At 41.7% G+C, this 16,767-nt stretch overlaps 1 protein-coding gene across 1 annotated transcript in view; it reads right to left on the reverse strand.

Annotated features, from left to right (window-relative positions):
* The window catches only part of pcgf3 (polycomb group ring finger 3), a 65,895-nt gene extending 49,128 nt beyond the window's left edge, over positions 1–16,767 (reverse strand). The window contains exon 1 of the mRNA XM_080417068.1: positions 16,639–16,767. The gene's annotated coding sequence lies outside the window, so the exon portion shown is untranslated. The remainder of the gene's footprint in view (positions 1–16,638) is intronic.

Here is a 16,767-nt window from a genome sequence, read left to right on the forward strand (position 1 = left end):
AGCCCAATATCGTATCGTTTGGTGAAATTAGTGTATCGGCACACCCCTAAAATATAAAAAAACACACACACACACACACACACACACACACACACACACACACACACACACACACACACACACACACACACACACACACACACACACACACACACACACACACACACACACACACACACACACACACACACACACACACACACACACACACACACACACACACACACCCCCCCCCCCCCCCCCCCCCAATAGGTATTGTGTTTTATATCATTCTTATCGTATATTAGTCACCTTTACCACAAGGTATAACTTCGCATGGGTCCTGCAACTTTGTTGAGTTTGTGTATGCTCCAAGCAGCAACACTGCCCCCATGGAAAGATGACACGTTTGTCCCTTCAGGATAAGGCAATAGGGCAAGTGGAAGCTGATGTTACGTTACGCAGAGTGGCAGCATTATTTGGTGTCAGCCCTGGTACCATAACCCAGGGATTGACACTAACACCTGCCCGCCTGCCTGGGGCAGGTAAATAAAATGGTAGGGCAGGTGAAGTTTGCTATCTGGTTGCCCCACGGGCAGGTGCACATTTTGTCTCTCCAGCTCTTTTTATTAAACACAACAGAAAATGCCTTTTCGAGTCAGGATACCAATTTTATCGAATCAGGACAGAGAACTCAAACAGGATACAGATTAAACAAGTGAAATTGGAAGTGATGACACAAAGAAATGTGCATGTAAAATTGGAACTGGAACATTATAAAAATGAAGCTGATAAATGGGTACTCTCTCCTGATTGGCTGAAATGGTGTCACCTAACTGGAAATTTATTTTCTGTCTATCAAAGAGCTGGGGAGACAGAGAGACCCCTGTAACTGAACAAACACTCTAGAGTCTATAGCAATGAGTACTATCAGAATAGAGCTTTAACCCATAACAAAACCCTTTTTGTTTTAACCAAAAAATATCACTTACCCTACCTTCAACCCATAGTCATATTCATAGCTATTTAGATATTTGGCATACATATTGAGGTATGACATTTTTTATCGTGCAGCCCCATAAAGTAGAAAGTAAAAAAAATAAGTGTTTAATTGAATGGTAATTCAAATTTAACCTATCATTTTATAAAGGACGATTTACTTTTCGGGCAAGTGGGCAAGACCTGTGGGCAAGTAGAAAATGACCTGTACTTGCCCGACGGGCAAGTGCCTCTGAGACCTTAGTGTCAACCCCTGCCATAACCCATTTCCAAACTTAGGATCAAGTTCCGTGAGACTGGTGAAGTCACATACAGACCGCAAAGTGGCCGTCCCAGGGAGACAACACCCCAAGAAGACCAGTTCCTCACCCTGGCTTCACAGAGGAACCATAGGCTTTCTTCAAGAGAGTTACAGGCAAGATTTGCACAACGGTACCACAACCAGATGTCAAAGTAGCAGGACCCATGCTCAGGTAGCAGTCACACACCTGTGACTTGCGACACACCTGTGACTTGGTCGCTCAAAACAAGAGTTATTATGAACAGAAGCATATTGGGGGATTTTGGCACATTTTTGAGGGGCGCTACCCACACATTCAGCAGTGTTGTACATCCCATGATTGCACAATGCCTACAAGTTATGTCATTGTAAAGGTAACTAATCAACGATAAAAATTATATAAAATACAATACCAAATGGTATTATTGAAGGGGAGAAATAATTGACCGAAGTTAAGTTTCTGAACTTTTTGTGAGGAGTTTAAACAGTATAAATGACCAACGAATCGATGTGAACATTTTAATTGTAATTGATTAGCCAATCTACAAGCTCACAACGTGTCATGATGCATTGTGAGCTTGTGGATATTTTCACAAATAATAAATGGCTATTTTCAAAGAAATATATACCTTTGAAAGTTTTGCCTAGAATAACATGCCCAAAATAGGGATGCCAGGTTCGACTAGTTATTATTAATCACATTTTGCAGTGCACCTCCATTCTTACAGGAGAAAAGAACCCTACTGATTTTCGGCAGCCCATGGCCTTTCTTCTCCACTTGCACACACATTATCTCTCAAAATCTAAGGGGGTGGATTGCCATGAAACTCGCTGAGATCTTCACGCTCCCTGGAGGAAGACTCCTATTGATTTTGATGACGCATGGCCTTTCGCACCACCTTTAGGCCAAAAGTTCCACTTTGCACACAGATGTCGCAAAATTCCTGCTCCTCAGAGGATGAACCCTAATCACTTGTGTTACCTCATGAACTTGACATGTCAGCTTTGCACAAGATATACATCGTCATATTCTAAATCGGCAGATTGCATAATGAACCCAACTGACCACTCTTACGCCAAAATACCAACTCTTTTATTGAGAAGGTAGGCTAATGCTCCAAGGACGATAACGATGGTCAGTACAAACCGCTTGGTTTAGTTGGGTATAAGGAGCAGCACTAGTGCTGCACAATTAATCGAAAAAATATCGTGATCTCGATTCAGACACCTATGCAATCTCGATTTTAAATTATGGCGTTTTTTTTTTCAAATATTTGCTTAATATTTTTATATTTACAAGAGAATTGTGTGAGAATCGTGTGAGAATCGTGATCTCAATTCTTATGGAGGAAAATCGTGATTCACATTTGAGCAAGAATCGTGCAGCACTAAGCAGCACAGCCTCTAGGGGCCACTTGAGGGGCTTTTAAACTCTAAATCATATTTATTTGCCATCCTATCTATTACCACTACAATCATACGATGGCAAATATTTTTTGCTGCAGTGGTGTACTCAGTGGTGAACACGTTTCCATTTGCCTGGAGTACCAGGGACATTGAGATGAGCGCCAGGGGTCCCAGAGCACACAGACAACGAGCGGAGAAAAGTTTCAGTGCCGTTTTAAACAATCCTGCTGCCTTTATTTGAAGTGGGACTAGCCTACATGACAGGGACCTTGGCCAAAAGGGACATTATAATGAGCTTTACTTCCAGCCCCAGCTGGTGTAAGGCTGGGTAATATATAGATTTTTCTTATGGCATCCAGCTGTTGCTTTTTGTATTTTAGTTTCTGTTTGGGTCGGGATTCATGTTGACTAACCATCTGAATTTCAATACAATTGGGTTGTTTCATCGTAGTTTATGGCCGTAAAACAATTTCAAAAGACCCAAGCAGTGCTTACTTATCATGTGCCTCCGGAAACCCCTATGAAACAACCACAGAAGCCACTTTGAGCAGTAAATGCAGCAAAAAGAATTCAGGGTAGTATGACCGTAGGTTGGCTGGTTGATCATGTCCCTATAATGCATGTTTTTTGTTGTGGAAAGTACAGCGGAGCATTTTGCAGGAAACAAGTGTTCCAACACTGTAAAATCCTCAGAGTTGACTCTGAGTGTACAAATGTGACCAAATGCCGGGTCCATTTGGTTATTACAAATGCAAAAATGAACAGTGAGGATTTTACTGTGTACTGTAGGATTAACTTGGGTTGGGCGCCCACTGCGCCAAGGTATATTTGGAGAACCATTGAAAAAAATGTTCTCCACTTGAGAAAATGACATCTGCGATCGATTAACAACGAGACACAGCATCAAGCTGTAGTTCAACATTATCATCATCTTGACCGTATTCAATATGATTGTCAAACATGATAACTTATTCCGCCCCCCCCCCCCAGGATTGCCAACTCTGACAGTGCACTTGTCGATGCACACACAGGGCATTGACTGCTCGGCATGGGCACAAGCTCTGGCGCGCCTGAAAAGCCTCGCTGTCGGCACACCTGCCTTCTTCTTCAATCTTAAGTGATTGGAAAACTCCTCCATTTGTTGTAAAACCGGGCACATTCGCAGAAAGTTGCGTGGGAAAATGAGCACTCCGATCAGATGCACACTTTTCTACCAGCTGCTTTGGTAGGTGACAATTTCAAATCCTTACTTTTAAGTCCGTTTCCATTCTTAAGATTTTGTTGGCAGTTGATCTAATGTACCAACTACTTTGGCAGGTAAGTAAACAGGCTTTTCTATTCTGATCGAAAAATACAGTGTGAGCAAGCAACTTTCGAAAACAGCTGGCATGAAGATGGCTGAATGGCCCACTTAATTAAAGTGATGGTGAACTTTGGTAGAAGTTATAGCTAAATTGGCATGATATAAGTCAAAATATTGTGGATCATCTTTATCTGTTTTCCATGAGCAGGAAACCATTTGCGCACTGTATGGCATGGACATCAATCATTTTTGGACTTCCTACTCCTGATTCCGGGTCCACTGCTAATGGAATCACAAACAATAACATTATGACAATTCATACAACTCTGTCACGGAACAGAGTGGTGGTGCAGCCTCATTTGGTTGTGGAAAAGAGCCTTTTCGCAGCAGGAAAAATGCAACATTGCAACAGTGACGATTTGAGTCCAACACAGCCAACAATGTATTGTCTAATAACTCAACCATTGAATGCCCTTGCATCACCTCCAAATAGGGGTGTGCCGATACACTAGCTATACACTAGCCGTTTTGAATCCAAATAGGGCAATATTGTGACACCTGACCCGAAAAAAAAACATGTCACCCTTTTCACCTCAGGACTGTTTGATGCCTGATTATTATTATTGTAAAAAAAAAAAAAAAAAACGATATATTTTTTTCAAAACGATACATATCGTCACGAAAACGTATCGCGATATATCGCGGGACGATATATCGGCACACCCCTACCTCCAAAGCATGTAGATACATTTATTTCCCCAGCACTCAATGTGAGGTAAATATAACAAAACTAAGTCTGAAAGCCCCTCTAGCGACCCCTTGAGGCCGTGCTGCATCTTACACCCAACCAGACCAAAGTAGTTTGAATCGACCGACACTGCCATCCTTAGAACTCCAAAAGCTTTATCGTGAAGTATAATAAACCATAATAATAAAACAACTTACGTTTAAAATGAATGATCAAAAACAAAAAAAAGGGGAAATTTTGCTGCAAGGGTATTGCTAGAAAATAAAGCCAATGCCCCAGAGAACTTGAAGGAGCACAGCAAATTCCATGGTAATCAAGCCACTGGAGCCAGTAATTTTCATGATATTATGTTTGGAACCAAAGTGGCAGACAGAAGGACCGGCTGGATATTAATAAAATAAGCTAAACCAATAAAGTTGGGATTATTTTTTATATTTCTTTTCTAATTAAGGCGTGCATTTCTTATCTTAATGATTTTAAAATAATTTAATTAAACACACAGATGAACTATTTATGGCTATATTTATTGAATAGTTGAAACAAAGCACACATTACCTGAAATGAAAATGTCTTGAGAAAAAGGTGACAGATTAGTATTAAAGCTAACTTTACTGGTTGGTTATTGTCACTTTAACCACTTAAACCCCCAGGGACCTATACTAGATACCATAGTATTTCCCTCTACAATGTAGAGTGACAAGTCTACATTAAATCTCTTTGCTGAAAACAACCACTCACTCTAAAAGCTCACAACGGTATGCAACACATTGTGAGCTTATAGATTGGCTATTTTCAGCGAACGTTCACCCAAGAATAGGGACGCTAGTTCTGGTGGTTATATCTCATCAAGAGGTCGGAGAGTTGATGATGACATTTCTAGGTCACACCGACTAGATCTACATGCTAACATAACAGCGCAATGCGGCACATTGACAGCTTGTAGATCTGTTCATTTTGGCATGCGACACAGCTTTGTACCGGAGAGAAACAGAGAGAAGTCTGATGTCCCCGTTTTTAACCCATTAAGACCTGAGGCCGATTAAAAAAATATCTTCTAAATGTGTAAACCGTTTTCTGAAAGAAATTGCCATATCAGTGGTTGGTTCTCAAACATTTTCATGTCAAGGACGACAAAAAGTATATATGGCCGGGTAAATATTTAGTTCCAGGGACCCCCAGAAGCAAAGATTTGAGTTAAAAAAGTTCGCTTTAGGCCTGGGCCGCAGCGTGGCGGTCCAGACACCCTAGGCTGCAATGCCAGCCTGACAGCGTGTCGCGGGTTCGAGTCCCGATCCCGACGACCTTTGCTGCGTGTCACTCCCCATCTCTCTCCCCATTTCCTGTCAGTCTACTGTCCTATAAATAAAAGAATAAAAGCCCCACCAAAAAAATCTTTAAACATTTTTTAAATAATAATCGCTTAAAAGAATATATATACAATCAAAGATTTGCACAAATTGTCAAAAATAGTAGATCTACAAGCTCGTAGTGCAGCCTGAAGTGACACGCTATGAGCTTGTATATCTGCTATTTTCGAATAGCCAAAGTATAAAATAATACTTTTTAGCTCAAATCCAAAATGACAAAATGACGCTTTCCCGGTCTTAATGGGTTAAAACAGTGGCTGGCACTGCAATTCTACTGAATTCAAAAACGTTATCGATGTCTGACTGTGCACCAGTGAATGAATTTAAATGACATAACTCTCGACATGACAACATGCATTGGAGAAAAGAAATCATTGACCAAATTAACTGACATCAGCTAAATTACGTCTGAGATTCGAGGTTCTAAATGTCGGTTTTGATACACTTTCGGTTAATTGTCCAGCTTTATAGGAGTGTATTTTAGTCTTAGTTGAACTTTCAGCACGATTCCTAGGAGTGATTCTGAGATCATACTGTGATTATGGATGATAAATACGAGCTCAGATCTCAAGTCACAGTGAGTATAATGGCATTAGCTTGCAGAGCCTTGTTTGACAGCGGTTCAATAGCCTGCGCAAACATACCAAATTTGATTTAGTTTGAACTATACTGCCAGCTTAAGTGCCATGTTCAGGGCGGAACACCTTGACGAGGATATCACTGAGATATTAGGAACTAACACTTCGTCGCTGTCGGGCAGAAACCTTGTACCTCTATATTTCAACTTTTCGTGTTTTTTCTTCACTTAATGCCCCTCTTCGTCGTACCAGAGCGTCAAGCTAAAGTAGTGAAAATAGCCGATCTACAAGCTCACAACACGTCGCGATGTGACACGTTGTGAGCTTGTAGATCGTCTATTTTCACTATCTTTTAAGATATGTGTTCCATTTCCTGAAAAGTAATGCTTTTGGACATACAAGTTTTCCACCCAACAGTGACAATGTCATATCAGCTTACGAAAACAATAACATTCCCCCCATCAGTACCACTGTAAAAAGAGTACTTCTGTTTCCATTGCAAGATTCATTTTCGAATCTTACCGATACACATTTATTACCCTTATCAAAGACCACCATAATGACATTGACTTTGATTCATAGTAGGAATGTGAAATGGCAATTCTTTAACCTTCACTCTAAACTGTCACCCACTTCATAAAAGACCCACAAAAACAACTCAATGACTCAGTCCCTTATTGATTCTGAATTCCACCTGTCATCAAGGCAAAGTGTTACTCCTCCACCACAGCTATTGAGGGCCCAAATGGCCCCTGGCAAAGCCTCTTGGCCTAATGACCTCCTGGGTTATGCCACATCAGTGACCCAGGGGGGGAAGTAAGGCAACTCCGCACCAAACAGACTCGTCCAGACTATTGCAGACTACTCCAGACTGCAACAGACTGGTATTCGGTTGGCAAAAGTTGCCATTTAAGTCTGTCAGCCGACTGGCCATTCATGTGCTAATTTGACTTTTAGCCTGCCAGCGTTGCCAGGTCTGCTTATTATAAGCAACTTTGGGCTTGTTTCCCTGCAAAGCCACTTAGGGATGTTCCCAGCGTTTTTTCTTCACTGACGTGCAGTGGTGTAAAGTAACTAGTACATTTACTCAAGTACTGTACTTAAGTACAATTTTGAGGTACTTTTACTTTACTGGAGTATTTCCAATTGTCTATACTTGTACTCCACAACAATTATTTGAAATGTTTAGTTACTAGTTACTTTGCTGATATAAATCATTATGAAACATACATTAACCACTTTAGCCCTATTTTATACCTATAAGCTATTTGTAAATAGCAGATCTACAAGCTCACAACGTGTTGCGATGCACGCGTTCTGAGCTTGTAGATCTGGTATTTTCAAACATTTTTGTACTTTAAAGTACTTTAAGTACATTTTTATACCAATACTTTAGTACTTTTACTCAAGTAAATGTTGAATTCCGGACTTTTACTTGTAACAGACTCAGAGTACATCTATTGCATTCAAGCCTGGAATTTCGTCATTTTAGGGGCAAGGCCACTTGGCCTTTGGTGTTGTAATTTTTTGGAGGGCACAAAGGCCCTGCCCGGCCTTCCTGCCAGGGCAGGAAGGCCATCCAAAAAAATAATAAAGATTTTTAAGTCCAAAAATGATTTTTAAGTCCACGGAAATAATGCATTTAACTTGAAGGTTAAAGGGATACTTCACTTTCGGGCCGGGGACACATTTAAAAAAAATATTAAAAATAAATGAAAAAAGTTATGGAAAATTCATGGCCCCCTCACACATTAGTAGGACACTGCGTGTCGTGAGGGGGCCATGAATTTTCCATAACTTTTTTCATTTATTTTTAATATTTTTTTTAAATGTGTCCCCGGCCCGAAAGTGAAGTATCCCTTTAAGGATGATTGTATTTTAATATATTATAAGAATAGTATAACTATCTGTGAAATATTACCCATTTATTTCACAAAATAATGTGTTGGCAAATGACCAATATTTAGTTATATAGGTCTCAATATGTCACATTCAGCCCTGGACTTCACTGACTGAAGTAGGGGTCACATTAATCACATTAGATTCACAGAATGTATTTTACCCACAAGTTATTTTCATTCAAATGAAATGTGAATGAACTTGCACTAATAATGACTTTAGTTGATTTTTCACTCTTTAAAATATAGTATTTCTTAATTATTAATAATTACAGCTTGTAGATTGGCTATTTTCACGATTTTAAATGTTTTTTAAATAATAATAAAAAAGGAACATACAAGATTTCCACCCGACAGCCATAATATATAGCCAATATATGGTTCTGTATCAGTATATGAGTCCGTTTTTGCAGATTTCATTCTAATTGGCTACTATGAATATGAATTTCATGAGCCTGGGTAGGTCACCCTGGCTTGGCGGAGATATGCCCTGTAGCACACTCCGCACAGCAGCAGCAGCAGCAGGTGAAAGCAATTCACTTAATTGCTCGTTCTCTCTCTCTCCCTCTTTCCGTCTCCTCAATCTCTCGCTCGCTCTTTCTCTCTCAATCTTTCACTCTCCCTTTTTTCTCTCCCTCTCTCTTTCTTTCCTTCTCTCTCTGCCGCTTTTTACCTCCCTCTTTCTCCCTCCCTCCGTTTCTCTCTCCGTCTCTCTCCCTTTCTTTCTCCCTCCCGCTTTCTCCGTTCCTCTCTCTCCCTTGCTCCTGGTATCTCCCTCTCTCTCACCCACTTTCTCCCACCCTCTTTCTCTCTGTCTTCCTCCCCTCTCTCTTTCTCTTTCTCTCCCCTCTCTCCCTTCCTCTCTTTCCCTCTCTCTCTCTCTTTCTCCCCCCTCTTTCTCTCCCCCTCTCCCTCACGAGAAACAGTGAATGTAGGTTTTCTTAGACATGGTCGCTTGTTTCTCTCACATAATCTGGCAACACCGACAGCCCTCTGTTGTCACTGCCACTGCGCTACCAGTCGGCTAAAAAGCTGAACATGTTCGGTCGGCTCTGGGTCGGCCGAAAAGGTCCCGACGGACCCCCCGACGGACCCCTAACCGACTGGCCGACTCTTCCCGAAGCAAATTCGGCCCAAAATCGGGCCGATTTGGATTGGTCTGGAGCCAGCTGTAGATAGACCCAGAGGCCCAGAACCCTGACCCCTCTTTAACACACCTCTGTAGTACTGGTGGATACTCTGGTACAGGGAAGGTCGCTAGAGGTCATTTCACTTTAAAATGGTTACAGCAGAGTGTTAATTTAACTCTGAGAGTATGCAAACGGAACCAAGTGGACCCGTAATGATCCATTTGGTCCCGTTTGCAGAGTTACAAATGTATAAATGTAATTTACACTGAGGATTAATTATTCTGTGTAGTGAGGAAGGAGGGTATGAGACAAGGGGTTGTGAAAGTGGACAAGAGACCCTTGCTAAACAGAAATAGGACACGAGGTATAACAAGACCGTGACGGCTGACGCTGCACCTCTGGAAAAGGCCATTTTAAATACATTTCATTTATATTGCGTATTCCCTGAAAGAGATATGTGAGCAAAGACCAAAATCAGTGAGTGTCAACCTGCAATCCACCCATTAGATAGATATAGAAATATACCTTATGGTGGCACTAGACTCTAGTGCCTTTCCTCTAGTGACTAGAGGAAAGGCCAAGGGGTCACCAAAATCAGTAGGGGTCATCCTCTGTACGAATCTCAACCGTTAATGAAGGGGAGGCCGTAGCTGAGCAGGTAAATATGCTGTCTGGGAAGGTAGGTAGCCGGTTCAAGCTCAGGCTAGCCCAGTGTACAGTACGTGTCTCTAGAGACCCTTGAGACCCTTGACACTCAACAGCCACCCCCCCGCGCCCCCCGTGCCGCCATGAGCTAGGTGAAGGTGTAAAAGCTATTTCCCCTCCCCTTCCTTTTCACAGCAAATTCGCTAATGCTACATTACAATTGAAACACACACAGGCTGGCCGGCGGACCACAGCCACGTCACTATGACTCAGACATAACCATAAACAAGTGAGTGCTGCCCAAACTCCAGTAGTTTTCAAGTTTTCAAGTTATCTTGTGTGGGTCCAAAGTGCCATACTTCAGAGGACCTGCTGCTAGCAGGGCTAAGAACAAGATTGTCAGAATAAGATTTATTCTGTCTGACTTCATCCCCTCTTAGTCTTATGTCATTGGACAAGCAGGGCACCTATTCCAAGAAATGTTCCTTTATATACTTAATCCGGTGACTTGGGCTTTTTAGGAATTCAAATCAGATTCAGCACTATTTATTACAACTAACTATCGATTTGTCTGTGAAAAGAGAAAATTAGCTGAGACTCAATTACACTAAATGCTGGGTCAAAAGATGGTTACGATGATGCATTATGGAGGAAAGCCCCTTCAATCTCAAACAGTGGGCTGAAGCCCAACGGGAGGACGTTAAGAGGTGAGACCAACATGAAGCCAGAGGTGGCAGTTATTATCCCATTCACTGTGCAAGTTGGGCAGACGAGCAACGTAATTAACTAAACATTTGGCCCTCAAACATTCATTTACCAATAAGCTTTGTGGGATCGTTAAACTTGACAGTAACACTAAATAGTGGTGTCCACTCATTCTCTGCCTTATTACAGATCGCCAGAAAAAGTACCTGCCAATTTGGCCACTTTTCATCTCACATGAAGTGCTCAAAGATTCAACAGACGACACTAAATAAAAAGCTACTGTGTAATAATCTCTAGTAGTTAGTTGTATCAAGTGGATCAACTCAATACATTGAATTTGTGACACAGGGCTGGACCATGAATTTATTCAAATGTAGCACTGGGTAAGATGAAAACAATTCCTTTAACATTTCCATCACAATATATAAATGTAACAGCCATTGTGTTGCGTACTAAAAATCTTTCTCTGTGTTCCTCTCCCCTACAGTCAAGCAAGGCCTGATCCATTTTTTGTGACATACGTGAATTAATGAAACAAAGTTTTATTGGTTCAACTTATTTTTATCTCTACTTATCTTGTAGGCCTACATCTATTCCCCTTTATGCCTGAAACTTCTTTGACATCCATATTTCCCCTGCAGAGTAATAAAGCACAGTATTTATCAAACAAGGGGGGTGCACAAACAGATCCCCCTCAGAGCCTCAACTGACTGCTGAAATAGCAGCAGTGTTACTGAGTGGTAGACCAACTAAATCAGTGACAATGACACCACAAACAAAAATACACTTGTGCGCCATCCAGAGATATGAATGAAATGAACTTCACTACATAGCTCCGGAAACTGTTCAGATGTTTTAAAATGTATTTTTGTCAACCAGCTGATTAAGAGAGGGGTTGTATCCATACACAATAAACAAAACACATCAGGATTTGTCTAGTTGCTAGTTTGTAGAGAAGTACAAACAATACTCCATGTGGCTGGCCTCGGCTTAACATAGCAACACTTGGGTGATTTGCAGCAAAGGAGAACCATGCTGATGTGCCCAGTTATTCACTGTTCACTCCTGTCTGGCACAGCCCTCTTCACTAGAGCTGGCCCAGTGGACGAGTGTGCCTGGAGTATACCCAACAACCATCAATTAAACATCCCTCTATCCAGCCAGCCAGCCACCACTTCAGGAATCAAGTAAGCCTGTCTAAAAACTTATGGTACGACAGCATGAAGTTAATTTGGCGATGAGACAGGCCACCTGCCGATTATGTGCATAATTATATAGTCTAGGTTTATTGTGAGCCTAATTCTCCCTGGGCCAAACTAGGCCATCAAAACTCAGAACGTGCCAAGATGGATCTGAAAATCAGACTCGCTGTATTTCCTTTGTTCTCTGATCTGCTCCAACTGTGTGTGCAAGAGAGAGTGAATGTGGCTGTATGTGTGTGTGTGCGTGTGTGTGTGTGTGTGTGTGTGTGTGTGTGTGTGTGTGTGTGTGTGTGTGGGCATGTTTGTGCATATTTTCAAGAAAACAAAAGAGCAAGTCCAGCCACTTCACTTTGCACAACCTGTGAGAGCCAGTTATTCTAGATGTTGACCGATAAAAGAGCAACACTTGTAAAAAGCCAGAAAGCACGTTACAAGCTAGCCCTAGAGCGGCTATGATATTACATACACATGTATTCCAAATGCACAGCCATTGATCGCTCCTATGTCCGCCCGGGTAGCAGACTGATCTTCTCGGCATTAAACGTTGTCACACTGTGTGCGTAATCACCCAATAATTAATTCCTGCGACTTGGAGTCAGATATTGCCCACTAGTTTCATATCCATTTGAAAGTTCACATATATACTGTATGTATGGGGCACACAACTGACAGGTGCGTTGCGATTTGTGTACGGTAATTAATCACATGCGAATTGTGTGCCCCATACGTATAGTGCTCCCCAAAGGAAGTTTTCATTTGTTCAGTCCAGCAATCATTTCGGGCCCCATCGCCAACACAGAATGTTGTCCGTGTGCAGTTCGTGGAAAAGTGGAGATATTTTACTAAACAGACGTTTTCTGCCAGAGCTTTCAAATGGATATGAAACTGGAGGACAATATCTGACTGATTCCAAGTCGCAGGAATTAATTATTGGGTGAGTACACACACGCGGCAACGTTTAATGCCGCAAAGATCAGTCTGCTACCCGGGCGGGCATATAGGAGTCATCTATGGCTGTGTATTTTGAATACATGAAATGTATGTAATATCACAGCCATTCTAGGGCTAGTTACACGCAAGGTCAACTCCTCCCTGTGGTAGTGAGGCTCCTTTCCCACAGACCATCCTTTCTTACAGGTGTACTGCAACCTGCCAAAACTGAACTTCATTTGTATTTTGTTTCAATGGAGTGTTTGAGTGTCACATTTGTCAAAAGAATGTATTACTCTTGAGTAGTGTGATTAAGCTTACAATTGACAGTTGCATGGTTTATGTATCATGCCACTGAGATGGATTTATGTTGTCACACACTGTATCACCATTGGATGTAAACTAGTCCCCAGGACTTTTTTGGTGTTATCCTGTTAGCTTTAATGTCTTACTGTACCACGTGGCGTATATTTCTGACTAATCAAGTCTTCAAGTATAGCCAAAGATAACCAACATAGCTTGAAACTTGGAAATGCCCCTTTAACATTTATTGAAGTAAAGGAAGGCCAAGTGTGTACTTTGAATTCATTTTCTTAACAAGGACCACAATGGAAACAAGTCCCCAGGACTGTTTTGTGTTATCCTTTTAGCCTGAATGTCTGACTGTACCTCCTGCCATTTAAATTTATCACTAATAACGTATTCAATCAATCAATCAAAACAGTTTTCCACAAGTCACCCAGGTCTATAATTGTATGGAACACAAAACAAATTTTACTTAACATAAGAAATCACATTTCTTTTCTAAATGTGCACGTTTCAACAGCATCCCACTCAACAGTATAAACTGATCAAACAGTGTTGCATATTAACACACCAATAAAGGTCATTTTCTTCCACTATTAAACCAATTGACTGTTCAGATCTGACCACACACACGCATCCATTTCTAATGGGAGATAATTAAACAGATGTCATTTATTATCCCTGTCCTTTGTATTCTTCATCATCCTGTGAATAGGCTACTACCCTACCCTTAAAACATTCTGGATCTGGCAGTAGGTCGACCCCTCACAGTTTTAAAGGGATGCATAATTTCAACAATCAACACCTTGGCGTAGAATGTTCACACAGGCGTGCGGTTTGACCGTGTGTATGAGTGCATGTGATACCCTGCTAAACCAAAGAGATGCCCCGTACATCAGTGGTTCTCAACACGTGGGTCGGGACCCCCACATGATTTTGAGGGGGTCCCCAGATGACAGTGTAGTGACCATTTAAGGACTTTTAAGACCTTTTTAATTCCTCAAAAAGAAAGGAAAAAGACCATTATTGCGTCAAAAAGGTAGCCTAATCAACAAACTATACTATAAGAACTGGTCAAACATTGGCCAAATTGTCAAACAATATCAGAGGCAAAAATTGTTCACTTGTAGATCTGCTGTTTTCACAATTTCTCAAACATTTGCTAAATTGTCAAATAATGTAACAAATAGGTGTCGTGAGCTTGTAGATCTGCTGTTTTCACAATTTCTCAAACATTGGCCAAATTGTCAAATAATATTAAGAGGCAAACATTGTGAGAACAGTCGATCTACAAGCTCACATCGAGGCGTTGTGAGCTTGTAGATTTGCTATTTTCACAATATTTATCTGTGGAACCGAAAATTGACATTCCAAGTGCTTGTCAGGGTGGGGGGTCCCCACTCCCCAGTTCAAATAATGATCCTTTTTTTTGGGGGGGGGGGTCATGGCCTGAAAAGGTTGAGAACCACTGCCGTACATCATGACACAAGCCGTGCATTAATACAGCTGATATGATTCAGTAGCGTTGTGTCTGGGAGCGAGCGGCGGCAGCAACACGGTTTTTTTTAGGATACCGGGGGTTGACTAAGGTAACGGTCCACGTGATCCTTCAATGTAGTTCACTCGACCTTAACGGTTATAACAACACATCCTGCAGACAAGAGACTCGACTAGACCTCTAGACCTACTGCACATATAAACAGAGCTGCTACCTTTAAACGCATGGTAAAAATCTGAGGCTTTTCTGTATGCTATTTAAATGGTTTTGAGAAAAAATGCTGCTAATTGTCCTAAAGTGACTGCAAAAGATTGCTGCTATGTTTCAGAAAAGCTTCATACCCTGTATATATAGCATGTAATGTGACATAGCTCCGTTTAACACAATGCTGTACCCCCTCCAACTGTATATACTTTCCCCATTTTCTTAAACTGTTTTTATTATATTTTGACACAAAAAAAATGTAAAAGTATGTTTTCTCATACCAATAAAGCTCCTTTGAATTGACTAAAAAGTTGCATGTTCCAGTTGGTGTTTTGAGTTTGATCTGCTAAGCCGAATGTCGACATCAAAGTTGATGCTCGGTTGTGTCTGTGCATCACAGACAGTGTCGTTCGGAATGTGTGAGTCAGTCGAGGCCAAATCAACATTCAACAAGACTGGCATTTTGTGCTACCCTTTGCTCAAACAATGTGTCGAATGCTGTGTCTTTTTACAGATCCATTAACCTTATGGGATAGTGGATATACTTGTTGGTTGCTCTCTCTTCGCCTGCCTGCCTTCCCCCCAAAGCTCCACAATGTCACAGCTCACTGCAGTCTAAAGCGAGGGGCGACAACATAACATCCACCCTAAAAAATGCATCAACTTTCCCTGGTCCCTCTTGATTCCGATCACAAGAACCTCATTCAAATCAAAGCCCCCCCCTTCTTGAGAACTTAGGACAGCTTGTGGAAGAGGTTCACACTTTAAGGGTGAACCGGACCGGGCTTTTTTTTAAAGAACATTCCAGGCTATAAGGGAGAATCGGTCCTGTTGTCGCTCTGTAAGAACCACCACCATTATGTATGACAGACGAGCGAGAGGAGCGTCACAACGGGGTTACATTAACAGCGTGCACCGCGGCGAGCTACACAGCCTCTTAGTCTTATAATGCACTTTTCCTTCCAAATAAAAGACTGCAAACTGCAGGGCCCCGGCGCCGCCATACAACCACCACAGACACACAGAACAGAACAACACGTATAGCAGAATACCAAAACCCTCGCCCCAAGTCACAGTTGCCCCGGCGGTATTCCTAAACGTAACATCAGTTAAACTATGCCTAAAACCTAACCTAATTCCTTAACGTAACTTCAGTAAAACGGTGCCAAAACCTGACCTTATTCCTAAACTTAACCTCAGTAAAACTATGCTACAGTTATTTCTAACCGTATCCTCAAGTTAAACAAATACAAGAACCGCTGGTTCGCAAAATAAAATGGGGGCGAGCGTGTTTTGGGACGAGTTTTCCGGTTACCGTATAGCATGCCCCTGCCTACCACCACCACCAAGCGGAAAAGACACGCGCATTCATACTGAAGAAGAACAATACGGAATACGTGACGGTAAAACACCAACGGACACAGACACGCCGAGAGCCTTTCGAGTTAAACGAACTAACCTGTTTGGGTGTTACAGTTACAGTCCTACTGGATATTGGGGGTTGAATCCGGGTTAAAATCCACTAGCAGTAAAACAAAGAGGCGAAAATCTACGGGTGATGCCGAAACAGGCCGAAAGAAACAACCAC

The sequence above is a fragment of the Gymnoscopelus braueri genome (assembly GCF_963280865.1).
Source record: "Gymnoscopelus braueri genome assembly, chromosome: 20".
NCBI classification, from domain to species: Eukaryota; Metazoa; Chordata; class Actinopteri; order Myctophiformes; family Myctophidae; genus Gymnoscopelus; species Gymnoscopelus braueri.